Genomic DNA, 26,625 nt, shown 5'->3' with positions numbered 1-26,625 from the left:
TAAGCAACAGTTTAACAGAATGCCACAGACTAATCAACCAAACTTTTTGGGTTGGGTTCTCTTTTATAGTCTGCAGGCATTAAATGAAAGAAGTCAGTGTTCCAGCAGAGGGAGACAACGTTTCAGAAAAGGCATTGTAGCAAACCAAAAAAGAAATTTTAAGCGCAGCAGAGTAACCAGCACACATACCTGTTAGCTCAGGTGAGTTTAAAAGGCTGCTGTTGATAACAAGGGCATTTGCTAAATAGATGGTGTGTGTGCAACAATATACTGAAAGGTCAATTATATTGTGCAGCTTATCTCACCACCTGTAGTTATTTAGGTGAAAGCTCCAAAATGCTTGCCTAATATGTCTGTTTATCCAAAAGGAAGTAAAGAGGGAGAGCTAGATAGATAGCATTGCATTACATTACATGGCAATGCAATGCACAGTTGCTGAAGTTGAACCAAAATGAGCTTGTCATCTGGCTTCTGCAACTTTGAACATGAAAAATCCAATGAGGAGAAGAAAAGCAAAGCCAAAGAGTACATCCCAAAATCCGACAAACAAGCAAAATGAACAAAAAACATTGAATTCAATTCTTTCTGATTTTAGAAACTGCATTAAAGAAGGGGTGCATCGGTCCTGGAGATACTGCAATACCAGGTCAATGCGTGGAGTGGACAGAGCAAGCTCTTTTTCCATCTCCCTGTTCTAAAAATCCATTTAATATATGGTCCCCAGATAGGGGACGTATCAGATATTAAACTGATAAGAACAGATACTACACTTGATCTTAGCCAAAAGGCCGAGAAGCGATAACCAGAATTGGTTTCGAACTACGGTGCCACCCAAGGATCCTGAAAAGTCCATTTGTGGAGATGGGCTCCTAGACTCCCGTTAAGAAGACATGTTGTCAACCTCTAGATCCCTTACATGCCTGCACTTTTCGGCTTGCTGCTGCTGCAATCCACGCGTTTTAGATCTGCATAACTCCACCTCTTTAAACACAGCACCCTCACCCCCTGCTGCTCCCACCCGCCTCAACACCGTTGGAAGGGAGGAGAACCAATTAAGGCGGGGGGGGGGTGGAACGAGCAGCTGTCTACCCTTAGCAGGAGGGCTGCTGATTACTTACCTTTCCTGCTGCTGCTGGCTGTCCAGCAGCAGACTGAAGGTGGCTGCTGCTGTGCGCAGGTATATAAAGGCTCAGAGCCTATTATGACACGCGCAGCCAGCGTTCCATTGCCACATTCCATCTACTGCAGGCAGGATACCTGGCTGGCTGAATGTCACTGAGAAGCTCACAGAGACCACCATAAGCAACAGTTTAACAGAATGCCACAGACTAATCAACCAAAATTTTTGGGTTGGATTCTCTTTTATAGTCTGCAGGCATTAAATGAAAGAAGTCAGTGTTCCAGCAGAGGGAGACAACGTTTCAGAAAAGGCATTGTAGCAAACCAAAAAAGAAATTTTAAGCGCAGCTGAGTAACCAGCGCACATACCTGTTAGCTCAGGTGAGTTTAAAAGGCTGCTGTTGATAACAAGGGCATTTGCTAAATAGATGGTGTGTGTGCAACAATATACTGAAAGGTCAATTATATTGTGCAGCTTATCTCACCACCTGTAGTTATTTAGGTGAAAGCTCCAAAATGCTTGCCTAATATGTCTGTTTATCCAAAAGGAAGTAAAGAGGGAGAGCTAGATAGATAGCATTGCATTACATTACATGGCAATGCAATGCACAGTTGCTGAAGTTGAACCAAAATGAGCTTGTCATCTGGCTTCTGCAACTTTGAGCATGAAAAATCCAATGAGGAGAAGAAAAGCAAAGCCAAAGAGTACATCCCAAAATCCGACAAACAAGCAAAATGAACAAAAAACATTGAATTCAATTCTTTCTGATTTTAGAAACTGCATTAAAGAAGGGGTGCACCGGTCCTGGAGATACTGCAATACCAGGTCAATGTGTGGAGTGGACAGAGCAAGCTCTTTTTCCGTCTCCCTGTTCTAAAAATCCATTTAATATATGGTCCCCAGATAGGGGACGTATCAGATATTAAACTGATAAGAACAGATTTTTTTAACTTGGCTATCCCCCACATGGGGATAAAAACCGTTTATTTAAAATTTAACAAATTACAGAAATAAAACCATTACATCCACATTACACTTTCGGGACTTCAAAGAAAAATAAAAATTCCATCACAGCAAATTTTACAAGACTTCAAATATTCCATAGGTTAAAAAGCCATTTGCCTGCCAACGTTACATTCTTTTTCCTGTCCAATAAATAGTATATGTACATTTCACTTTTACAAAAGGCTAAAACATCATCTACTGGTAACATTTCATGTTTAAAAACAGCAATATTTCTAGCATTCCAGAGCGCTATCTTGGCACAATTCACTATCTTCCACGCCATTATTTTTTGGTCCATTGTTGGGCATTCCAGAAGACCATATAACACTGATGCAAAATTAAAGTCCTTGAGGTCCACCATTTTCTCCAGCAGGGGAATTAGTCTTCTCCAGAACTCTTTAGCAAAATCACAAGTCCATAAAAGATGCTTCACTGTCTCTTCTTCTTGACAACCTTCTCTTGGGCAGATGGCAGACCTCACAAAACCTCTTCTGTACTGGAATGCCCGGCAAGGAAGACAGTGGTGTGCGCAGCTCCAAGACATGTCTTTCTGTACATTAAAAAGATAAGGGGCATTAATCATTTTCCATATGTGTACAGTTTTGTCATCATCATAACGTTCAATATCACACAACGTCACATCAGTACTAATTTGTTTGAGTAGTGTCTTGCTGTTACATAGATCCCCTGTCTGTTTCTTATTCAAATTAAAATCAAGAATAATTTTCTTTAAAATCTCATAATGTGCAGGTAGGTTAAAAGCATAAGGAGAGGATAAAACTGTTTCAAACCAACCAAACCTTCTCATGAGAAAACCAGTGTTAAAACGCATAAAATAGGAAAGGTAATTATCTTTAAAAAGGGTTTTAAAACAGAAACAGAAAAAATGTATTAAAAGAAACTTATCTAAAACAGGGAAATCTTTCCCACCTTTAACCTTTGGCTTTGTCACAATTTCTCTTTTGAGTTTCTCCATTTTTGAGCCCCAAAAAAAGGTAAAACATACTTTTGTAATTCGTTTCAACAAATTTGTAGGAGGGGGGAACACCAAACTAAGATATAACAGGATAGGTAATATCACCATTTTTACAATCAGAACTTTACCTTCCATTGACAGCTTTCTCATATTCCACATGCAGATTTTCTGATTAATTTTCTGTGCTGCCGCATCCCAGCTATTAAAACCATTATTAGATTCATTAAAAGAAACACCTAAAATAGTAATGGAATCTGTAACTGCAATTGGTACATCATGTAAACTCATCCCCCCGACATTTAAAATATTACATTTAGTAAGATTAATTTTAAAACCGGAAACTGTACAAAAAGACTGAATTTGGCTTATCGTTTTTTGTATTGAAGGTACATCACATCCAAACACTGCTACATCATCCATATAGCTTACAACTTTAACTTGTAGACCGTTCCCTCCGGGTAAGGGTACTCCACATATTTGCTTATCCCGGCGTATTGTACATAAAAGGGGTTCTATAGCACATGTAAAAAGCAGGGGGGACAAAGGGCAACCCTGCTTCACCCCTGATTTTAAAACTACCTCTTTTGTTTTAAAACCATTAACTAAAATCTTACTCGTACAATCATTATAAAAAGCTTTAAGAGACAATAAAAACCCACCCGGAATGCCCATTTTTTCTAAAACTTTAAAAAGATAAAAATGAGACATGCGGTCAAAAGCTTTCTCAAAATCCACCGCTAGGATTGACATCTTTGTCTTTCTGGTTTTTACATCTTCAATACAATCTTTCACCAGGTTTAAATTGTCCCAGATACTACACCCAGGTACCCCGCATACCTGATTTGCATGAATTACTTTATGTATCACCTTTTTCAACTGATTTGCACAGATCTTAGCCATAATTTTGTAATCACTATTTAAAAGAGTTATCGGCCTCCAGTTTTTAAGATCCGTTTTGTCACCTTTTTTGTATAGTAGTGATACCTCACCTTTCTTCCATGAGTTGAGTAAAACCTTATTATTAAAAACTTCGGAAAACAAATTAAACAAATCATCTTTTAAAATATCATAAAAACTTATATAAAACTCTATGGGGATACCATCAGGGCCAGGCACTTTACCATTTTTAAAACTCTTCATGGTTTCTAAAATCTCTTCCTCACATAGAGGTTGGGATAAAAAACTTTGGGCATCAGCATCTAGGGTGGACTTGATCTCCCCCAGGAAAGTGTGTATTAAATCATGGTCTACAGTTTTTACATTAAAAAGATCATTAAAATAGACATTTACCTTATCCAATATAACGTTGATATTATTATCTCCATCTATGTTATCAATTATTGTTTTCGCCTGTTTGTTTTTCTTAAAAAAATACCTGGAACAAGTCTCATCCTCTTCTACGTGTTTTACCTTTGAACGAAAAATCAGTTCTTTTCCTTTTTGTTCCAACCACTTTGAAATTTCTCCTTTAAGACTCAATATATCATTACCTACATCCAGACCATTGTCTTTGAATTTGTACAATGTCTGTAACCTGATATTAAGAAAATTATAGATCTCAAACTTTTCTTTAGCTTTTTGTATGCTTTTCTTAATAAAGAAATCTTTAATGCTTATTTTCATTCTATCAAACCAGGAGCTAAAAGAAATATTGGGGTTTTTCCTTTTTCTACAGTTTACATAAAACTCAATAAAATCCGATAAAATTTGTGGATCTTTTAAAAGGGACACATTAAATTTCCAAGATTTCTTACCACATTTCTTCTTTCCATTAATCCTCACTCTAAAAGATAAAACCTTGTGATCTGAGAGAATATTAGTTAAAACTTCACATTTCACTGGCAGTATTTCTTCTGAACCTAAAACAAAATCTATCCTGGAGCTACATGTAGAATTGCTCCAGGTGAAACCAGCGTCTATCGGGCTATCCTTGTTACATTCTTTATACACATCAGTTAATTTACAATCATTTATAATATTGCTTAACATTCCAGACGTTTTGTCATAATTTCTACTCACGGAACCGGAGCGTCGGCTTTCGCCTTTTAAAATACAATTAAAATCACCTGCCAGGATAAAAGGTTCAGAAATGTTAATAAATAAAGGTAAAATTTCCAGCATATCAGCCCTTTCATTTTTATCAGGTGACCCATAAAAATTTAAAAACTGCCATCTTGTCCCATCAATAAAAGCCTTAACTAAAAGAATACGACCCGGTAAAATATCTTGGATAAAATCAATAGACACATTTCCCTTAAAAAGTATAGCTACCCCGGCTGATCCGGTTGCATTTGATCCAGACCAGACCGATGGACCATGTTTCCACTCTTCCTTATATTTTTTGTAAGAAATCTTATGAGGGCTATGACATTCTTGTAAAAAGAAAACAGAAGCTGTAAAACAGGTTAAAAAATGTAAAACAGTAGCTCTTCTGGTCTTGGATCCTATGCCTCTCACATTGAGGGAAACACCACTAATGTCAGCCATCATAACAAATGGTTAGGAAGAAACAAAAACTGGACTTTACCTATCCGATGGACGGATCAGACCACTTGGACTTTCACCAACGCCCTCTTCTGAATCCACCGTTATCAAAGAGTCTTCATCATCGGAGAAGGAACATTCACTTAAATTAAGACCCGACGCTACTGGGGTGTAGCTCGGAAGGATATTGAGAGAAAGGTTACACTGGGTCTCCATAGGCTGACCATTTAGGTCCTCGTCAGGTGGGTCTCCGAGAGGCTCCGCACTCCCCTGCTGACCCGCAGAGGGTCGTAACACAGGTGCAGGCTGCGCACATGGCGGAGCCTCAGAGTCCCCGGAGGCAGCCAGGTTCAGGGCCCCACCTGGGGCAGCAGAGCCCCGGGACCTCGGGATTCCAGAGTCTACACCCCCGTGAGGGGATGTATCCATCTCCTCCCTATTAGCCACCTCCATGGAACCATTCTTTTTCTTATTATGAGACCTCACCAAATGCCACGTACCGCCCTCGCTCTCGTGAGACCCAGTGGGAATTTTGGGCTCGGTGTCAGCCTTTTGGCGCTCTTTTTTGGCCTTACCGACCGCCCCTTTATGATCTTTCTCAGCCTTCCTTTCAGCCTCCTTATGGTCTTTCAGCCAGCTCCTGGGCTCCTGTGAGTTACCTGTCATTGACTCGGAGGGATTGTTACTAGTCGAAGCGCCCTTATCACCTCCCGAGGCTCCAGGTTGCTGTTCCTCCTCCTGAGGGGTGGTCTGATTGGCCCGTCCATTCCCGGATGTCTTGGACTTCTCCTTTTGTTTTTGTTCATCCTCTCTGAACCTGTGAGGGCAAGAAAAATAGAAATGACCAGGTGTCCGACAAAAAGAGCATTTTTTTTCATTTGGGCACTCCTTTGTGTCATGTTCAGTACTGGCACAATTTCTACAAGTGGCACCACAACTATCCTTAGAGTGCCCATAGAGACCACAATACCTACAGAAAAGTGTCATTCCTGAGAAAAAAAAATCCCCATTAGTTTGCCCTATTTTAAATCGAGCTGGAGGAAGTCTCACACCTCCAGGGAATTTAGGGTCTCTTTCACATTTTACTAAAAACTTCCATTTTGAGGTCAAGATGTTAAACTCATTCAACACTTTCCCAATCAATTTCACACTTTTAAAATAAACTGACAAAAAGGAAATAACCTCTGGTGCCGTTATGAAGGGTGAGAAGATTTTCACAACCACCATCTTTACCTCATCCAGGACGTGCTCGATGATCTGAATCCCTTTTAGACCAGGGCTATTTTCTACCAACTTAACTCTGGACAAAACATCTTTGAAAATACCTTCGCCAGTAAAGGTTACATCATAGTCTCCACGTCGAGGATAATCCTGGATAGAAAGGATTTCGTTGGTTCTGACGTGGAGCAGTTTCTCAAGCACGTCCTGGACTACATATCCCAGATTCCGCATATCGGAACCACCAGCCGTAAAGCGGACCCTTATGGTGTTCTTGAGCCTCGCATATAGAGGCACGAGGTTGGGGTCAACCTCCATGGTATGGCGCAACAAAATGCAAATTGCAACCGCCTGCAATCTGCGCCTTCAGAGCTTTGTGATAAAGCACCTGAAGGCTGGGGGATCCCTGCCCGTTACCCTAGGACTAATCCATCTCCCTAATAGCAGCAGGCAGGTGAAGCCCACCGAAGTGGACGATCCTGCCAGGCCAAGGAGAGGGGTACCTGAGTGCCCTTCAACTGAAACCTCGTGCTGTGAAGCACTTGGTCTCAGCCAAAAGGCCGAGAAGCGATAACCAGAATTGGTTTCCAACTACGGTGCCACCCAAGGATCCTGAAAAGTCCATTTGTGGAGATGGGCTCCTGGACTCCCGTTAAGAAGACATGTTGTCAACCTCTAGATCCCTTACATGCCTGCACTTTTCGGCTTGCTGCTGCTGCAATCCACGCGTTTTAGATCTGCATAACTCCACCTCTTTAAACACAGCACCCTCACCCCCTGCTGTTCCCACCCGCCTCAACACCGTTGGAAGGTAGGAGAACCAATTAAGACGGGGGGGTGGAAAGAGCAGCTGTCTACCCTTAGCAGGAGGGCTGCTGATTACTTACCTTTCCTGCTGCTGCTGGCTGTCCAGCAGCAGACTGAAGGTGGCTGCTGCTGTGCGCAGGTATATAAAGGCTCAGAGCCTATTATGACACGCGCAGCCAGCGTTCCATTGCCACATTCCATCTACTGCAGGCAGGATACCTGGCTGGCTGAATGTCACTGAGAAGCTCACAGAGACCGCCATAAGCAACAGTTTAGCAGAATGCCACAGACTAATCAACCAAACTTTTTGGGTTGGGTTCTCTTTTATAGTCTGCAGGCATTAAATGAAAGAAGTCAGTGTTCCAGCAGAGGGAGACAACGTTTCAGAAAAGGCATTGTAGCAAACCAAAAAAGAAATTTTAAGCGCAGCAGAGTAACCAGCGCACATACCTGTTAGCTCAGGTGAGTTTAAAAGGCTGCTGTTGATAACAAGGGCATTTGCTAAATAGATGGTGTGTGTGCAACAATTTACTGAAAGGTCAATTATATTGTGCAGCTTATCTCACCACCTGTAGTTATTTAGGTGAAAGCTCCAAAATGCTTGCCTAATATGTCTGTTTATCCAAAAGGAAGTAAAGAGGGAGAGCTAGATAGATAGCATTGCATTACATTACATGGCAATGCAATGCACAGTTGCTGAAGTTGAACCAAAATGAGCTTGACATCTGGCTTCTGCAACTTTGAACATGAAAAATCCAATGAGGAGAAGAAAAGCAAAGCCAAAGAGTCCATCCCAAAATCCGACAAACAAGCAAAATGAACAAAAAACATTGAATTCAATTCTTTCTGATTTTAGAAACTGCATTAAAGAAGGGGTGCACCGGTCCTGGAGATACTGCAATACCAGGTCAATGCGTGGAGTGGACAGAGCAAGCTCTTTTTCCATCTCCCTGTTCTAAAAATCCATTTAATATATGGTCCCCAGATAGGGGACGTATCAGATATTAAACTGATAAGAACAGATTTTTTTTTTTTTTTTTTTTTTCCATGTCAGATTGGCTGTGCTTTATCAAATTAGCTCATGCAAGCTTGTATGATAGGCAACCTCTCATCATATCATGGATTTTTTTATTTTTTTATTAAAATTTTTAAAGGATTTTGAATTGAACCAAAAAGGGACTACAGCAAAATTACTTATTCTATTTGTACTTTACAAGGAATCTCCATTTCTTGAACTTCCATATTCCTTCTGCATCAATAATATTTCCACACTTTTTATCCCATAGATAGATCACATACATCCGTGACAGAATCAACTTTAAACACTCATTTACCGACATTGTTTTCCTTTTAAACACTAACAAGTTTCTTGCATCCCATAAACTTTCTATCACACACACTGTCAAAAGCCACAGAACTCTGTCTTTGAACCTGCTACAAGCACCCATACCGAACATTGCAACCTTCCAATTTACATATGTCACTCCTGCCAGTTCATTACATAGACTTCCCATACCTTTCCACACATCATATGCAAAATCACAATCCCATACCAAGTGTCTAATATACTCTTTTGCACCACATCCATCTCTCGGACACACTTCTGTCCTGATCAAATCACGCCTCTTTTGTACCTCCCTCACAGGCAAAATGTCATGCAACACCATCCATGCAATGTCTTTCTGTCTATTTGACATACCTTGTGTTCCTAATTTCTTCCACATATCAGATACATCCTCACCTCTCAACCCAACAATGTTGCAAACAATCTCTCTATCTCGCACCTTCGTGATCACTTTTTTCTTATTCCTGAACTCATTCATACCTACAGACAGCAAATCAAACTTTCTGATGAATTTCTCTACAATTTCATACCATACAGGACAATTAAAAGCAACCGGCACTGTGGCATCTCTCTGAAACCAATTCAAACCATAAAACATCCAACCAGCAGAATACTTCATCATGCAAGCACATTTATTACCCTTCCCCAAACATACCACAATCATTTTCACGTAACTCACACCTAAAAAGAACTCAACATTTGGAAAATCTAGGCCACCATTCACACACATCTTATAAACATGCTCTCTCTTCAACTTCTCCATACGACTTCCCCAAAAGAAGTTAAAGATTATTTTCTCTGTTTTTCTGATCTTCCTAGATGCAGCGGGGTACACATTTGCCACAAACAACAGGATCGGCAATACTACTGCTTTGATGATTAACACTTTACCTGTCAAAGTTAGTTCCCTCATCCTCCAAAAGTTCAACTTCTGCTCCACTCTCTTCCCACAATCATCCCAGCTTTCATTTCCCTTTAGATTTTCATTAAATGTAATCCCTAATACCTTAATTGCCCCTTCCTCACACGTTACCTCATCCATCTTGATGTTGTTATCTCCAAAGCATTTAAAGGAGCATTTTCCCCAATTTACTCTAAACGCTGAGGCACTACAAAACATGCTTAACATTAATCTGGCCCTATTCATTGCAGCCATGTTTTCATTCACTATCACCACATCATCCATATATCCCAAAATTCTCACATCTTTTCCTCCACTCCCAGGAATCAGCACACCTCTCATGACCTTATCTTTCCTTACCATACACAAAAAAACCTCAATCACACTTATAAACAGAATAGGGGACATGGGACACCCCTGCCGCACTCCAGACTTAACCCACACCTTATCACTCAACCACCCATTCACCAGAAACTCACTTGACACACCACAGTACAGACTTCTCACACAACTCACAAAATTTCTAGAAAACCCCATCCTTGCCAAAACATTGAACATGAAAAAATGCGACACTCTGTCAAAAGCCTTCTCAAAATCTACTGAAAACAACATACATTTCTGTTTGCGACTCAAACAATCACCAATCACATCCCTCAACAAAACCAAGTTGTCATTCATACTCCTACCAGGTATTGAACACACTTGATCCTCTCCGATCACACGATCAATTACATTACGCATCCTATTTGCTAGTAATTTGCTGAAAACTTTATAATCCACATTCAAAAGGGTAATAGGCCTCCAATTTCCCAAATCCTTTCGATCACCCTTCTTGTGAATCAGAACAACTACCCCTTCTCTCATAGATTCACTCAAAACATTATTCTGAAAAATATACCGACATACCTCAAGTAAGTCTTTACCCAAAGTATCCCATTCTTTCATATACAACTCTACAGGCAAACCATCTTTTCCAGGAGTCTTATTTTTACTTGCAGACATCACCACCATCTTCACTTCATCTAGTACAATCTCATCATCCAGCAGCTCACCCTCATCCTCACTCAAATGTCCTTCCAATTTTCCCAACACATCATTCATCATCCCCTCATCAATCCATTTTGACCCATACAACTCCTTGTAAAACAATTCAACCTCTTTCATCACCTCCTTCCCCTTCACATACACACCATTCACATTCTTCACCTCATCCATATCCACTTTCTTCCCAAACACTTTTTTGAAAAAGCACCTAGTACATTTTTCATTTTTTTCCAAATGCTCAATTTTGGACCTGTAAATGATTTCTTTGCCCTTCTCATTAATAAAGTGTTTAATATCATTTCTCACCTGACACATCAAATCATCCACTTCAATTCCAATCATTCTTAGTTTCCTCAGCCACTCTAACTTCATATTTAACTCATTAAATTTCTTCCTGTTATTGGCTCCTTTCCTCCTTCCCCATTTCTTGAAGAAAAAACTTATTTCCTTCTTCATCCAGTCCCACCATTCCAGCACATTCCCAAAATCCCTCTTCCGATTCTTCCACTTCACATACATCCTTCTGAGATCTTTCATAATCCTGTGATCCTCTAACAACCGCACATTTAGCTTCCACACACCTCTTCCATATGCAAAGGAAACTGTATCTTCCAAAAGTGCTCTCATACACACATGATCTGAAAAAATAACGTCATCCTGCTGGAACTTTTTACAAACAATATGATTAGAGAAAAGAATACGATCAATCCTCGATTCAATGCCCCCCCTATCTGCTTTATATGTGGCAGGAGGAGGTTTTCCCAATATTATCTCAGCAGCATCAACAAAAGAGAAATCCTCTATTAGATTTTTTAACTTTTTCCCAGTGACATCCACCTTTTCTCCTTCCGTCACACAATTAAAATCCCCAACACAAACAATGGGTATTTTCCCAGAAAGAAAAAAACACATCTTTTCAAAAGCTCCAGCCTTTCTTCTTTTCCTACTGGGGCATACATATTAAGTATTTTAAATCTCCACCCTCTACAGTTTATTTCACATACCAAACACCTCCCAGCCTCCACAACTGTGTAAGATTCTATTTCCAACCCCCTATTCCCCAATAAAATCCCAACCCCACTGTTTTTATTTTCAACAGACCCTGACCAAACACATTGGCCTTGCGGCCACACGTTGTCGTCCAGAGATTCAGAAATCCCACATTCCTGTAAGCAATAAATATCTGCATGTAAATTTTTGAGAAAATCTAAAATCACAGTTCTTCTTGGTACTGATTTAATTTGTCTAACATTTAGTGACAGGATTGCCACTTGAGCAGCTTGGGAACCCATCTCTCAATTTGGTGAGGCAGGTCACGACAGCATGCCCATTTGTTCTTCATCCTAGCCCTTCTGGAGGGGGTACGCCGGATATGCAGACGGTGTAGCCCACTCCTTCCCCTAAAAAAGGTTCATTTTGGGGATCAAGGGCTGTAGGGTACACTCTCATGGGGCTAATGCTTCCTACACTTAAAGGGGAAGGATTCCTCCTTTGTTTTTTTGGCGTGGATAACTCTTCCTCTTCTGAGTCCTCCTGCCTTCTGGATGTATGGTCTCCCTGACCACATTCACTCTCTGGGTCTGATGGACTCTCATCCCACTTTATAATTGGTGTTTTGGATAAGCTGGATTCCACATCTTCTTCACCTCCCATAGTAACTGCCATATTTGGCACATCAGCCTCTGCCTCCTGCACGGAGCTCACTTCCATACAGTCAGTTACTTCAGTCTGATGTTTATTTACGGCATGAACTCTACTGCTTCCCTGAGTGTTTTGTGTGACTCTCAACCTAGTTGCCTCTGCTATAACCTCTGCACGCTGTCTGCGTTTATCATCTTCTGCAAGTCTCCTCCTCTCCTCCACCTCCTCACTGGTCATCTCATCCAGCTCATCCTGTATAAACTCCGGCTGGGGAAGATCCACATTTCTCTGTGCAACACCAGCATAAGTTTTAGGTCTCAAATTACAGTCTTTGAAAGCGTGACCTTTCTCTCCACAGAGATTGCAGACTATCACATTTGTGCACTGGTTACTAGAGTGGCCGACTTGGTTACATTTCCTGCACACATGCTCTGCAATAGAGGTACAGTCTGTTTGAGTATGTCCGTATCTCCAGCAGAATCTGGGTGTATTGGGAAAAAAGAGGTAGCCTCTCTCCCTGCCTATGGAGAAATTTGATGGAGGGTAATGAATTCCTCCAGGCTCATCCAGGCTCTCATGAAACTTCACCACAAACTTATATTTGCCTGACCAGAGCCCTGCTTCATTCAGTACTTTCACAGCAGGTTTGATAACTGTACAGTGCTTCCTCAAGAATATGTAAATCAGCTCCAGGGGCACATGGGGATTATACATAAACAGAGTAAGAGGCAACTCACCAGCAGAGTATAGGATAGTGAAAGTGAGTCCAGACAGCTCCTCCCTCTGCTTATTCATCTTCAGACAGGCATAGAAGTTGTTACAGGAAAACATTGTAGAAAAAACCAGGGTGAATTTGCATCTTGACTGCTGCAGGCAGAGGATTTCTTCTTTCTTCACCTCCAGTATTCCAAAAAGGACATCATTAACCACATGTCTCAGTGTGAATTTATCATCATCCACGGCATCACAATCGATCCGGATTCCATATTTTACCCGGGCTTCTCCGGGCTCCGCGAAGCGAATAACCGCCATGATCGCAGCTCGTTTCCTCTCACCTCCCTCCCAAAAGCAGCAAGCAGCATAAGCTGCTAGGCTAAGAGGGAGACACACAAGGATCCTCTCAGGCAAGACACTTGATCTTAGCCAAAAGGCCGAGAAGCGATAACCAGAATTGGTTTCAAACTACGGAGCCACCCAAGGATCCTGAAAAGTCCATTTGTGGAGATGAGCTCCTGGACTCCCGTTAAGAAGACATGTTGTCAACCTCTAGATCCCTTACATGCCTGCACTTTTCGGCTTGCTGCTGCTGCAATCCACGCGTTTTAGATCTGCATAACTCCACCTCTTTAAACACAGCACCTTCACCCCCTGCTGTTCCCACCCGCCTCAACACCGTTGGAAGGGAGGAGAACCAATTAAGGCGGGGGGTGGGGTGGAACGAGCAGCTGTCTACCCTTAGCAGGAGGGCTCTTGATTACATACCTCTCCTGCTGCTGCTGCTGCTGGCTGTCCAGCAGCAGACTGAAGGTGGCTGCTGCTGTGCACAGGTATATAAAGGCTCAGAGCCTATTATGACACGCGCAGCCAGCGTTCCATTGCCACATTCCATCTACTGCAGGCAGGATACCTGGCTGGCTGAATGTCGCTGAGAAGCTCACAGAGACCGCCATAAGCAACAGTTTAACAGAATGCCACAGACTAATCAACCAAACTTTTTGGGTTGGGTTCTCTTTTATAGTCTGCAGGCATTAAATGAAAGAAGTCAGTGTTCCAGCAGAAGGAGACAACGTTTCAGAAAAGGCATTGTAGCAAACCAAAAAAGAAATTTTAAGCGCAGCAGAGTAACCAGCGCACATACCTGTTAGCTCAGGTGAGTTTAAAAGGCTGCTGTTGATAACAAGGGCATTTGCTAAATAGATGGTGTGTGTGCAACAATATACTGAAAGGTCAATTATATTGTGCAGCTTATCTCACCACCTGTAGTTATTTAGGTGAAAGCTCCAAAATGCTTGCCTAATATGTCTGTTTATCCAAAAGGAAGTAAAAAGGGAGAGCTAGAAAGATAGCATTGCATCACATTACATGGCAATGCAATGCACAGTTGCTGAAGTTGAACCAAAATGAGCTTGTAATCTGGCTTCTGCAACTTTGAACATGAAAAATCCAATGAGGAGAAGAAAAGCAAAGCCAAAGAGTCCATCCCCAAATCCGACAAACAAGCAAAATGAACAAAAAACATTGAATTCAATTCTTTCTGATTTTAGAAACTGCATTAAAGAAGGGGTGCACCGGTCCTGGAGATACTGCAATACCAGGTCAATGCGTGGAGTGGACAGAGCAAGCTCTTTTTCCATCTCCCTGTTCTAAAAATCCATTTAATATATGGTCCCCAGATAGGGGACGTATCAGATATTAAACTGATAAGAACAGATTTTTTTTTTTTTTTTTTTTTTTTTCCCATGTCAGATTGGCTGTGCTTTATCAAATTGGCTCATGCAAGCTTGTATGATAGGCAACCTCTCATCATATCATGGATTTTTTATTTTTTTTTTTTATAAAATTTTTTAAAGGATTTTGAATTGAACCAAAAAGGAACTACAACAAAATTACTTATTCTATTTGTACTTTACAAGAAATCTCCATTTCTTGAACTTCCATATTCCTTCTGCATCAATAATATTTCCACACTTTTTATCCCATAGATAGATCCCATACATCCTTGACAGAATCAACTTTAAACACTCATTTACCGACATTGTTTTCCTTTTAAACACTAACAAGTTTCTTGCATCCCATAAACTTTCTATCACACACACTGTCAAAAGCCACAGAACTCTGTCTTTGAACCTACTACAAGCACCGATACCGAACATTGCAACCTTCCAATTTACATAGGTCACTCCTGCCAGTTCATTACATAGACTTCCCATACCTTTCCACACATCATATGCAAAATCACAATCCCATACCAAGTGTCTAATATACTCTTTTGCACCACATCCATCTCTCGGACATACTTCTGTCCTGATCAAATCACGCCTCTTTTGTACCTCCCTCACAGGCAAAATGTCATGCAACATCATCCATGCAATGTCTTTCTGTCTATTTGACATACCTTGTGTTCCTAATTTCTTCCACATATCAGATACATCCTCACCTCTCAACCCCACAATGTTACAAACAATCTCTCTATCTCGCACCTTCGTGATCACTTTTTTCTTATTCCTAAACTCATTCATACCTACAGACAGCAAATCAAACTTTCTGATGAATTTCTCTACAATTTCATACCATACAGGACAATTAAAAGCAACCGGCACTGTGGCATCTCTCTGAAACCAATTCAAACCATAAAACATCCAACCAGCAGAATACTTCATCATGCAAGCACATTTATTATCCTTCCCCAAACATACCACAATCATTTTCACGTAACTCACACCTAAAAAGAACTGAACATTTGGAAAATCTAGGCCACCATTCACACATATCTTATAAACATGCTCTCTCTTCAACTTCTCCATACGACTTCCCCAAAGGAAGTTAAAGATTATTTTCTCTGTTTTTCTGATCTTCCTAGATGCAGCGGGGTACACATTTGCCACAAACAACAGGATCGGCAATACTACTGCTTTGATGATTAACACCTTACCTGTCAAAGTTAGTTCCCTCATCCTCCAAAAGTTCAACTTCTGCTCCATTCTCTTCCCACAATCATCCCAGCTTTCATTTCCCTTTAGATTTTCATTAAATTTAATCCCTAATACCTTAATTGCCCCTTCCTCACACGTTACCTCATCCATCTTGATGTTGTTATCTCCAAAGCATTTAAAGGAGCATTTTCCCCAATTTACTCTAAACGCTGAGGCACTACAAAACATGCTTAACATTAATCTGGCCCTATTCATTGCAGCCATGTTTTCATTCACTATCACCACATCATCCATATATCCCAAAATTCTCACATCTTTTCCTCCACTCCCAGGAATCAGCACACCTCTCATGACCTTATCTTTCCTTACCATACACAAAAAAACCTCAATCACACTTATAAACAGAATAGGGGACATGGGACACCCCTGCCGCACTCCAGACTTAACCCAAACCTTATCACTCAACCACCCGTTCACCAGAAACTCACTTGACACATTACAGTACAGACTTCTCACACAACTCACAAAATTTCTAGAAAACCCCATCCTCGCCAAAACATTAAACATGAAAAAATGCGACACTCTGTCAAAAGCCTTCTCAAAATCTACTGAAAACAACATACATTTCTGTTTGCGACTCAAACAATCACCAATCACATCCCTCAACAAAATCAAGTTGTCATTCATACTCCTACCAGGTATTGAACACACTTGATCCTCTCCGATCACACGATCAATTACATTACGCATCCTATTTGCGAGTAATTTGCTGAAAACTTTATAATCCACATTCAAAAGGGTAATAGGCCTCCAATTTCCCAAATCCTTTCGATCACCCTTCTTGTGAATCAGAACAACTACCCCTTCTCTCATAGATTCACTCAAAACATTATTCTGAAAAATATACCGACATACCTCAAGTAAGTCTTTACCCAAAGTATCCCATTCTTTCATATACAACTCTACAGGCAAACCATCTTTTCCAGGAGTCTTATTTTTACTTGCAGACATCACCACCATCTTCACTTCATCTAGTACAATCTCATCATCCAGCAGCTCACCCTCATCCATACTCAAATGTCCTTCCAATTTTCCCAACACATCATTCATCATCCCCTCATCAATCCATTTTGACCCATACAACTCCTTGTAAAACAATTCAACCTCTTTCATCACCTCCTTCCCCTTGACATACACACCATTCACATTCTTCACCTCATCCATATCCACTTTCTTCCCAAACACTTTTTTGAAAAAGAACCTAGTACATTTTTCATTTTTTTCCAAATGCTCAATTTTGGACCTGTAAATGATTTCTTTGCCCTTCTCATTAATAAAGTTTTTAATATCATTTCTCACCTGACACATCAAATCATCCACTTCAATTCCAATCATTCTTAGTTTCCTCAGCCACTCTAACTTCATACTTAACTCATTAAATTTCTTCCTGTTATTGGCTCCTTTCCTCTTTCCCCATTTCTTGAAGAAAAAACTTATTTCCTTCTTCATCCAGTCCCACCATTCCAGCACATTCACAAAATCCCTCTTCCGATCCTTCCACTTCACATACATCCTTCTGAAATCTTTCATAATCCTGTGATCCTCTAACAACCGCACATTTAGTTTCCACACACCTCTTCCATATGCAAAGGAAACTGTATCTTCCAAAAGTGCTCTCATACACACATGATCCGAAAAAATAACGTCATCCTGCTGGAACTTTTTACAAACAATATGATTAGAGAAAAGAATACGATCAATCCTCGATTCAATGCCCCCCCTATCTGCTTTATATGTGGCAGGAGGAGGTTTTCCCAACATTATCTCAGCAGCATCAACAAAAGAGAAATCCTCTATTAGATTTTTTAACTTTTTCCCAGTGACATCCACCTTTTCTCCTTCCGTCACACAATTAAAATCCCCAACACAAACAATGGGTATTTTCCCAGAAAGAAAAAAACACATCTTTTCAAAAAGCTCCAGCCTTTCTTCTTTTCCTACTGGGGCATACATATTAAGTATTTTAAATCTCCACCCTCTACAGTTTATTTCACATACCAAACACCTCCCAGCCTCCACAACTGTGTAAGATTCTATTTCCAACCCCCTATTCCCCAATAAAATCCCAACCCCACTGTTTTTATTTTCAACAGACCCCGACCAGACACATTGGCCTTGCGGCCACACGTTGTCGTCCAGAGATTCAGAAATCCCACATTCCTGTAAGCAATAAATATCTGCATGTAAATTTTTTAGAAAATCTAAAATCATAGTTCTTCTTGGTACTGATTTAATTTGTCTAACATTTAGTGACAGGATTGCCACTTGAGCAGCTTGGGAACCCATCTCTCAATTTGGTGAGGCAGGTCACGACAGCATGCCCATTTGTTCTTCATCCTAGTCCTTCTGGAGGGGGTACGCCGGATATGCAGACGGTGTAGCCCGCTCCTTCCCCTAAAAAAGGTTCATTTTGGGGATCAAGGGCTGTAGGGTACACTCTCATGGGGCTAATGCTTCCTACACTTAAAGGGGAAGGATTCCTCCTTTGTTTTTTTGGCGTGGATAACTCTTCCTCTTCTGAGTCCGCCTGTCTTCTGGATGTATGGTCCCCCTGACCACATTCACTCTCTGGGTCTGATGGACTCTCATCCCACTTTATAATTGGTGTTTTGGATAAGCTGGATTCCACATCTTCTTCACCTCCCATAGTAACTGCCATATTTGGCACATCAGCCTCTGCCTCCTGCACGGAGCTCACTTCCATACAGTCAGTTACTTCAGTCTGATGTTTATTTACTGCATGAACTCTGCTGCTTCCTTGAGTGTTTTGTGTGACTCTCAACCTAGTTGCCTCTGCTATAACCTCTGCACGCTGTCTGCATTTATCATCTTCTGCAAGTCTCCTCCTCTCCTCCACCTCCTCACTGGTCATCTCATCCAGCTCATCCTGTATAAACTCCGGCTGGGGAAGATCCACATTTCTCTGTGCAACACCCGCATAAGTTTTAGGTCTCAAATTACAGTCTTTGAAAGCGTGACCTTTCTCTCCACAGAGATTGCAGACTATCACATTTGTGCACTGGTTGCTAGAGTGGCCGACTTGGTTACATTTCCTGCACACATGCTCTGCAATAGAGGTACAGTCTGTTTGAGTATGTCCGTATCTCCAGCAATGTCTGCAGAATCTGGGTGCATTGGGAAAAAAGAGGTAGCCTCTATCCCTGCCTATGGAGAAATTTGATGGAGGGTAATGAATTCCTCCAGGCTCATCCAGGCTCTCATGAAACTTCACCACAAACTTATATTTGCCTGACCAGAGCCCTGCTTCATTCAGTACTTTCACAGCAGGTTTGATAACTGTACAGTGCTTCCTCAAGAATATGTAAATCAGCTCCAGGGGCACATGGGGATTATACATAAACAGAGTAAGAGGCAACTCACCAGCAGAGTATAGGATAGTGAAAGTGAGTCCAGACAGCTCCTCCCTCTGCTTATTCATCTTCAGACAGGCATAGAAGTTGTTACAGGAAAACATTGTAGAAAAAACCAGGGTGAATTTGCATCTTGACTGCTGCAGGCAGAGGATTTCTTCTTTCTTCACCTCCAGTATTCCAAAAAGGACATCATTAACCACATGTCTCAGTGTGAATTTATCTTCATCCACGGCATCAAAATCGATCCGGATTCCATATTTTACCCGGGCTTCTCCGGGCTCCGCGAAGCGAATAACCGCCATGATCGCAGCTCGTTTCCTCTCACCTCCCTCCCAAAAGCAGCAAGCAGCATAAGCTGCTAGGCTAAGAGGGAGACACACAAGGATCCTCTCAGGCAAGACACTTGATCTTAGCCAAAAGGCCGAGAAGCGATAACCAGAATTGGTTTCAAACTACGGAGCCACCCAAGGATCCTGAAAAGTCCATTTGTGGAGATGAGCTCCTGGACTCCCGTTAAGAAGACATGTTGTCAACCTCTAGATCCCTTACATGCCTGCACTTTTCGGCTTGCTGCTGCTGCAATCCACGCGTTTTAGATCTGCATAACTCCACCTCTTTAAACACAGCACCTTCACCCCCTGCTGTTCCCACCCGCCTCAACACCGTTGGAAGGGAGGAGAACCAATTAAGGCGGGGGGTGGGGTGGAACGAGCAGCTGTCTACCCTTAGCAGGAGGGCTCCTGATTACATACCTCTCCTGCTGCTGCTGCTGCTGGCTGTCCAGCAGCAGACTGAAGTTGGCTGTTGCTGTGCACAGGTATATAAAGGCTCAGAGCCTATTATGACACGCGCAGCCAGCGTTCCATTGCCACATTCCATCTACTGCAGGCAGGATACCTGGCTGGCTGAATGTCGCTGAGAAGCTCACAGAGACCGCCATAAGCAACAGTTTAACAGAATGCCACAGACTAATCAACCAAACTTTTTGGGTTGGGTTCTCTTTTATAGTCTGCAGGCATTAAATGAAAGAAGTCAGTGTTCCAGCAGAAGGAGACAACGTTTCAGAAAAGGCATTGTAGCAAACCAAAAAAGAAATTTTAAGCGCAGCAGAGTAACCAGCGCACATACCTGTTAGCTCAGGTGAGTTTAAAAGGCTGCTGTTGATAACAAGGGCATTTGCTAAATAGATGGTGTGTGTGCAACAATATACTGAAAGGTCAATTATATTGTGCAGCTTATCTCACCACCTGTAGTTATTTAGGTGAAAGCTCCAAAATGCTTGCCTAATATGTCTGTTTATCCAAAAGGAAGTAAAAAGGGAGAGCTAGAAAGATAGCATTGCATCACATTACATGGCAATGCAATGCACAGTTGCTGAAGTTGAACCAAAATGAGCTTGTAATCTGGCTTCTGCAACTTTGAACATGAAAAATCCAATGAGGAGAAGAAAAGCAAAGCCAAAGAGTCCATCCCCAAATCCGACAAACAAGCAAAATGAACAAAAAACATTGAATTCAATTCTTTCTGATTTTAGAAACTGCATTAAAGAAGGGGTGCACCGGTCCTGGAGATACTGCAATACCAGGTCAATGCGTGGAGTGGACAGAGCAAGCTCTTTTTCCATCTCCCTGTTCTAAAAATCCATTTAATATATGGTCCCCAGATAGGGGACGTATCAGATATTAAACTGATAAGAACAGATACTACACTTGATCTTAGCCAAAAGGCCGAGAAGCGATAACCAGAATTGGTTTCAAACTACGGAGCCACCCAAGGATCCTGAAAAGTCCATTTGTGGAGATGAGCTCCTGGACTCCCGTTAAGAAGACATGTTGTCAACCTCTAGATCCCTTACATGCCTGCACTTTTCGGCTTGCTGCTGCTGCAATCCACGCGTTTTAGATCTGCATAACTCCACCTCTTTAAACACAGCACCTTCACCCCCTGCTGTTCCCACCCGCCTCAACACCGTTGGAAGGGAGGAGAACCAATTAAGGCGGGGGGTGGGGTGGAACGAGCAGCTGTCTACCCTTAGCAGGAGGGCTCCTGATTACATACCTCTCCTGCTGCTGCTGCTGCTGCTGGCTGTCCAGCAGCAGACTGAAGGTGGCTGCTGCTGTGCACAGGTATATAAAGGCTCAGAGCCTATTATGACACGCGCAGCCAGCGTTCCATTGCCACATTCCATCTACTGCAGGCAGGATACCTGGCTGGCTGAATGTCGCTGAGAAGCTCACAGAGACCGCCATAAGCAACAGTTTAACAGAATGCCACAGACTAATCAACCAAACTTTTTGAGTTGGGTTCTCTTTTATAGTCTGCAGGCATTAAATGAAAGAAGTCAGTGTTCCAGCAGAAGGAGACAACGTTTCAGAAAAGGCATTGTAGCAAACCAAAAAAGAAATTTTAAGCGCAGCAGAGTAACCAGCGCACATACCTGTTAGCTCAGGTGAGTTTAAAAGGCTGCTGTTGATAACAAGGGCATTTGCTAAATAGATGGTGTGTGTGCAACAATATACTGAAAGGTCAATTATATTGTGCAGCTTATCTCACCACCTGTAGTTATTTAGGTGAAAGCTCCAAAATGCTTGCCTAATATGTCTGTTTATCCAAAAGGAAGTAAAAAGGGAGAGCTAGAAAGATAGCATTGCATCACATTACATGGCAATGCAATGCACAGTTGCTGAAGTTGAACCAAAATGAGCTTGTAATCTGGCTTCTGCAACTTTGAACATGAAAAATCCAATGAGGAGAAGAAAAGCAAAGCCAAAGAGTCCATCCCCAAATCCGACAAACAAGCAAAATGAACAAAAAACATTGAATTCAATTCTTTCTGATTTTAGAAACTGCATTAAAGAAGGGGTGCACCGGTCCAGGAGATACTGCAATACCAGGTCAATGCGTGGAGTGGACAGAGCAAGCTCTTTTTCCATCTCCCTGTTCTAAAAATCCATTTAATATATGGTCCCCAGATAGGGGACGTATCAGATATTAAACTGATAAGAACAGATACTACACTTGATCTTAGCCAAAAGGCCGAGAAGCGATAACCAGAATTGGTTTCAAACTACGGAGCCACCCAAGGATCCTGAAAAGTCCATTTGTGGAGATGAGCTCCTGGACTCCCGTTAAGAAGACATGTTGTCAACCTCTAGATCCCTTACATGCCTGCACTTTTCGGCTTGCTGCTGCTGCAATCCACGCGTTTTACATCTGCATAACTCCACCTCTTTAAACACAGCACCTTCACCCCCTGCTGTTCCCACCCGCCTCAACACCGTTGGAAGGGAGGAGAACCAATTAAGGCGGGGGGTGGGGTGGAACGAGCAGCTGTCTACCCTTAGCAGGAGGGCTCCTGATTACATACCTCTCCTGCTGCTGCTGCTGCTGCTGGCTGTCCAGCAGCAGACTGAAGGTGGCTGCTGCTGTGCACAGGTATATAAAGGCTCAGAGCCTATTATGACACGCGCAGCCAGCGTTCCATTGCCACATTCCATCTACTGCAGGCAGGATACCTGGCTGGCTGAATGTCGCTGAGAAGCTCACAGAGACCGCCATAAGCAACAGTTTAACAGAATGCCACAGACTAATCAACCAAACTTTTTGGGTTGGGTTCTCTTTTATAGTCTGCAGGCATTAAATGAAAGAAGTCAGTGTTCCAGCAGAAGGAGACAACGTTTCAGAAAAGGCATTGTAGCAAACCAAAAAAGAAATTTTAAGCGCAGCAGAGTAACCAGCGCACATACCTGTTAGCTCAGGTGAGTTTAAAAGGCTGCTGTTGATAACAAGGGCATTTGCTAAATAGATGGTGTGTGTGCAACAATATACTGAAAGGTCAATTATATTGTGCAGCTTATCTCACCACCTGTAGTTATTTAGGTGAAAGCTCCAAAATGCTTGCCTAATATGTCTGTTTATCCAAAAGGAAGTAAAAAGGGAGAGCTAGAAAGATAGCATTGCATCACATTACATGGCAATGCAATGCACAGTTGCTGAAGTTGAACCAAAATGAGCTTGTAATCTGGCTTCTGCAACTTTGAACATGAAAAATCCAATGAGGAGAAGAAAAGCAAAGCCAAAGAGTCCATCCCCAAATCCGACAAACAAGCAAAATGAACAAAAAACATTGAATTCAATTCTTTCTGATTTTAGAAACTGCATTAAAGAAGGGGTGCACCGGTCCTGGAGATACTGCAATACCAGGTCAATGCGTGGAGTGGACAGAGCAAGCTCTTTTTCCATCTCCCTGTTCTAAAAATCCATTTAATATATGGTCCCCAGATAGGGGACGTATCAGATATTAAACTGATAAGAACAGATACTACACTTGATCTTAGCCAAAAGGCCGAGAAGCGATAACCAGAATTGGTTTCAAACTACGGAGCCACCCAAGGATCCTGAAAAGTCCATTTGTGGAGATGAGCTCCTGGACTCCCGTTAAGAAGACATGTTGTCAACCTCTAGATCCCTTACATGCCTGCACTTTTCGGCTTGCTGCTGCTGCAATCCACGCGTTTTAGATCTGCATAACTCCACCTCTTTAAACACAGCACCTTCACCCCCTGCTGTTCCCACCCGCCTCAACACCGTTGGAAGGGAGGAGAACCAATTAAGGCGGGGGGTGGGGTGGAACGAGCAGCTGTCTACCCTTAGCAGGAGGGCTCCTGATTACATACCTCTCCTGCTGCTGCTGCTGCTGGCTGTCCAGCAGCAGACTGAAGGTGGCTGCTGCTGTGCACAGGTATATAAAGGCTCAGAGCCTATTATGACACGCGCAGCCAGCGTTCCATTGCCACATTCCATCTACTGCAGGCAGGATACCTGGCTGGCTGAATGTCGCTGAGAAGCTCACAGAGACCGCCATAAGCAACAGTTTAACAGAATGCCACAGACTAATCAACCAAACTTTTTGGTTTGGGTTCTCTTTTATAGTCTGCAGGCATTAAATGAAAGAAGTCAGTGTTCCAGCAGAAGGAGACAACGTTTCAGAAAAGGCATTGTAGCAAACCAAAAAAGAAATTTTAAGCGCAGCAGAGTAACCAGCGCACATACCTGTTAGCTCAGGTGAGTTTAAAAGGCTGCTGTTGATAACAAGGGCATTTGCTAAATAGATGGTGTGTGTGCAACAATATACTGAAAGGTCAATTATATTGTGCAGCTTATCTCACCACCTGTAGTTATTTAGGTGAAAGCTCCAAAATGCTTGCCTAATATGTCTGTTTATCCAAAAGGAAGTAAAAAGGGAGAGCTAGAAAGATAGCATTGCATCACATTACATGGCAATGCAATGCACAGTTGCTGAAGTTGAACCAAAATGAGCTTGTAATCTGGCTTCTGCAACTTTGAACATGAAAAATCCAATGAGGAGAAGAAAAGCAAAGCCAAAGAGTCCATCCCCAAATCCGACAAACAAGCAAAATGAACAAAAAACATTGAATTCAATTCTTTCTGATTTTAGAAACTGCATTAAAGAAGGGGTGCACCGGTCCTGGAGATACTGCAATACCAGGTCAATGCGTGGAGTGGACAGAGCAAGTTCTTTTTCCATCTCCCTGTTCTAAAAATCCATTTAATATATGGTCCCCAGATAGGGGACGTATCAGATATTAAACTGATAAGAACAGATACTACACTTGATCTTAGCCAAAAGGCCGAGAAGCGATAACCAGAATTGGTTTCAAACTACGGAGCCACCCAAGGATCCTGAAAAGTCCATTTGTGGAGATGAGCTCCTGGACTCCCGTTAAGAAGACATGTTGTCAACCTCTAGATCCCTTACATGCCTGCACTTTTCGGCTTGCTGCTGCTGCAATCCACGCGTTTTAGATCTGCATAACTCCACCTCTTTAAACACAGCACCTTCACCCCCTGCTGTTCCCACCCGCCTCAACACCGTTGGAAGGGAGGAGAACCAATTAAGGCGGGGGGTGGGGTGGAACGAGCAGCTGTCTACCCTTAGCAGGAGGGCTCCTGATTACATACCTCTCCTGCTGCTGCTGCTGCTGGCTGTCCAGCAGCAGACTGAAGGTGGCTGCTGCTGTGCACAGGTATATAAAGGCTCAGAGCCTATTATGACACGCGCAGCCAGCGTTCCATTGCCACATTCCATCTACTGCAGGCAGGATACCTGGCTGGCTGAATGTCGCTGAGAAGCTCACAGAGACCGCCATAAGCAACAGTTTAACAGAATGCCACAGACTAATCAACCAAACTTTTTGGGTTGGGTTCTCTTTTATAGTCTGCAGGCATTAAATGAAAGAAGTCAGTGTTCCAGCAGAAGGAGACAACGTTTCAGAAAAGGCATTGTAGCAAACCAAAAAAGAAATTTTAAGCGCAGCAGAGTAACCAGCGCACATACCTGTTAGCTCAGGTGAGTTTAAAAGGCTGCTGTTGATAACAAGGGCATTTGCTAAATAGATGGTGTGTGTGCAACAATATACTGAAAGGTCAATTATATTGTGCAGCTTATCTCACCACCTGTAGTTATTTAGGTGAAAGCTCCAAAATGCTTGCCTAATATGTCTGTTTATCCAAAAGGAAGTAAAAAGGGAGAGCTAGAAAGATAGCATTGCATCACATTACATGGCAATGCAATGCACAGTTGCTGAAGTTGAACCAAAATGAGCTTGTAATCTGGCTTCTGCAACTTTGAACATGAAAAATCCAATGAGGAGAAGAAAAGCAAAGCCAAAGAGTCCATCCCCAAATCCGACAAACAAGCAAAATGAACAAAAAACATTGAATTCAATTCTTTCTGATTTTAGAAACTGCATTAAAGAAGGGGTGCACCGGTCCTGGAGATACTGCAATACCATGTCAATGCGTGGAGTGGACAGAGCAAGCTCTTTTTCCATCTCCCTGTTCTAAAAATCCATTTAATATATGGTCCCCAGATAGGGGACGTATCAGATATTAAACTGATAAGAACAGATACTACACTTGATCTTAGCCAAAAGGCCGAGAAGCGATAACCAGAATTGGTTTCAAACTACGGAGC

At 42.1% G+C, this 26,625-nt stretch overlaps 9 non-coding genes across 9 annotated transcripts; all 9 read right to left on the bottom strand.

The window, feature by feature from the left end:
• Positions 1-609: 609 nt before the first annotated feature.
• LOC141149440 (U2 spliceosomal RNA) lies at positions 610-800 on the bottom strand. The gene has a single exon (XR_012245737.1). It is a non-coding gene; the product is annotated as a U2 spliceosomal RNA (small nuclear RNA).
• Positions 801-1,908: 1,108 nt separating this feature from the next.
• LOC141150520 (U2 spliceosomal RNA) lies at positions 1,909-2,103 on the bottom strand. Its single transcript, XR_012246702.1, has one exon. It is a non-coding gene; the product is annotated as a U2 spliceosomal RNA (small nuclear RNA).
• A 6,377-nt stretch (positions 2,104-8,480) lies between these two features.
• Positions 8,481-8,666, bottom strand: LOC141150742 (U2 spliceosomal RNA). Its single transcript, XR_012246865.1, has one exon. It is a non-coding gene; the product is annotated as a U2 spliceosomal RNA (small nuclear RNA).
• A 6,153-nt stretch (positions 8,667-14,819) lies between these two features.
• On the bottom strand, positions 14,820-15,009 carry LOC141150754 (U2 spliceosomal RNA). The gene has a single exon (XR_012246875.1). It is a non-coding gene; the product is annotated as a U2 spliceosomal RNA (small nuclear RNA).
• Positions 15,010-21,176: 6,167 nt separating this feature from the next.
• On the bottom strand, positions 21,177-21,367 carry LOC141274071 (U2 spliceosomal RNA). Its single transcript, XR_012322363.1, has one exon. It is a non-coding gene; the product is annotated as a U2 spliceosomal RNA (small nuclear RNA).
• A 1,118-nt stretch (positions 21,368-22,485) lies between these two features.
• LOC141149588 (U2 spliceosomal RNA) lies at positions 22,486-22,676 on the bottom strand. The gene has a single exon (XR_012245880.1). It is a non-coding gene; the product is annotated as a U2 spliceosomal RNA (small nuclear RNA).
• Positions 22,677-23,794: 1,118 nt separating this feature from the next.
• On the bottom strand, positions 23,795-23,985 carry LOC141274070 (U2 spliceosomal RNA). The gene has a single exon (XR_012322362.1). It is a non-coding gene; the product is annotated as a U2 spliceosomal RNA (small nuclear RNA).
• A 1,115-nt stretch (positions 23,986-25,100) lies between these two features.
• On the bottom strand, positions 25,101-25,291 carry LOC141149963 (U2 spliceosomal RNA). The gene has a single exon (XR_012246239.1). It is a non-coding gene; the product is annotated as a U2 spliceosomal RNA (small nuclear RNA).
• Positions 25,292-26,406: 1,115 nt separating this feature from the next.
• On the bottom strand, positions 26,407-26,597 carry LOC141149785 (U2 spliceosomal RNA). Its single transcript, XR_012246070.1, has one exon. It is a non-coding gene; the product is annotated as a U2 spliceosomal RNA (small nuclear RNA).
• Positions 26,598-26,625: the final 28 nt, after the last annotated feature.

Source organism: Phyllobates terribilis, unplaced genomic scaffold, assembly GCF_046119375.1.
Source record: "Phyllobates terribilis strain yellow unplaced genomic scaffold, ASM4611937v1 Scaffold_5__5_contigs__length_657084704, whole genome shotgun sequence".
In the NCBI taxonomy this organism is placed as follows: domain Eukaryota; kingdom Metazoa; phylum Chordata; class Amphibia; order Anura; family Dendrobatidae; genus Phyllobates; species Phyllobates terribilis.
This window is presented reverse-complemented; position numbering and strand designations above follow the sequence as displayed.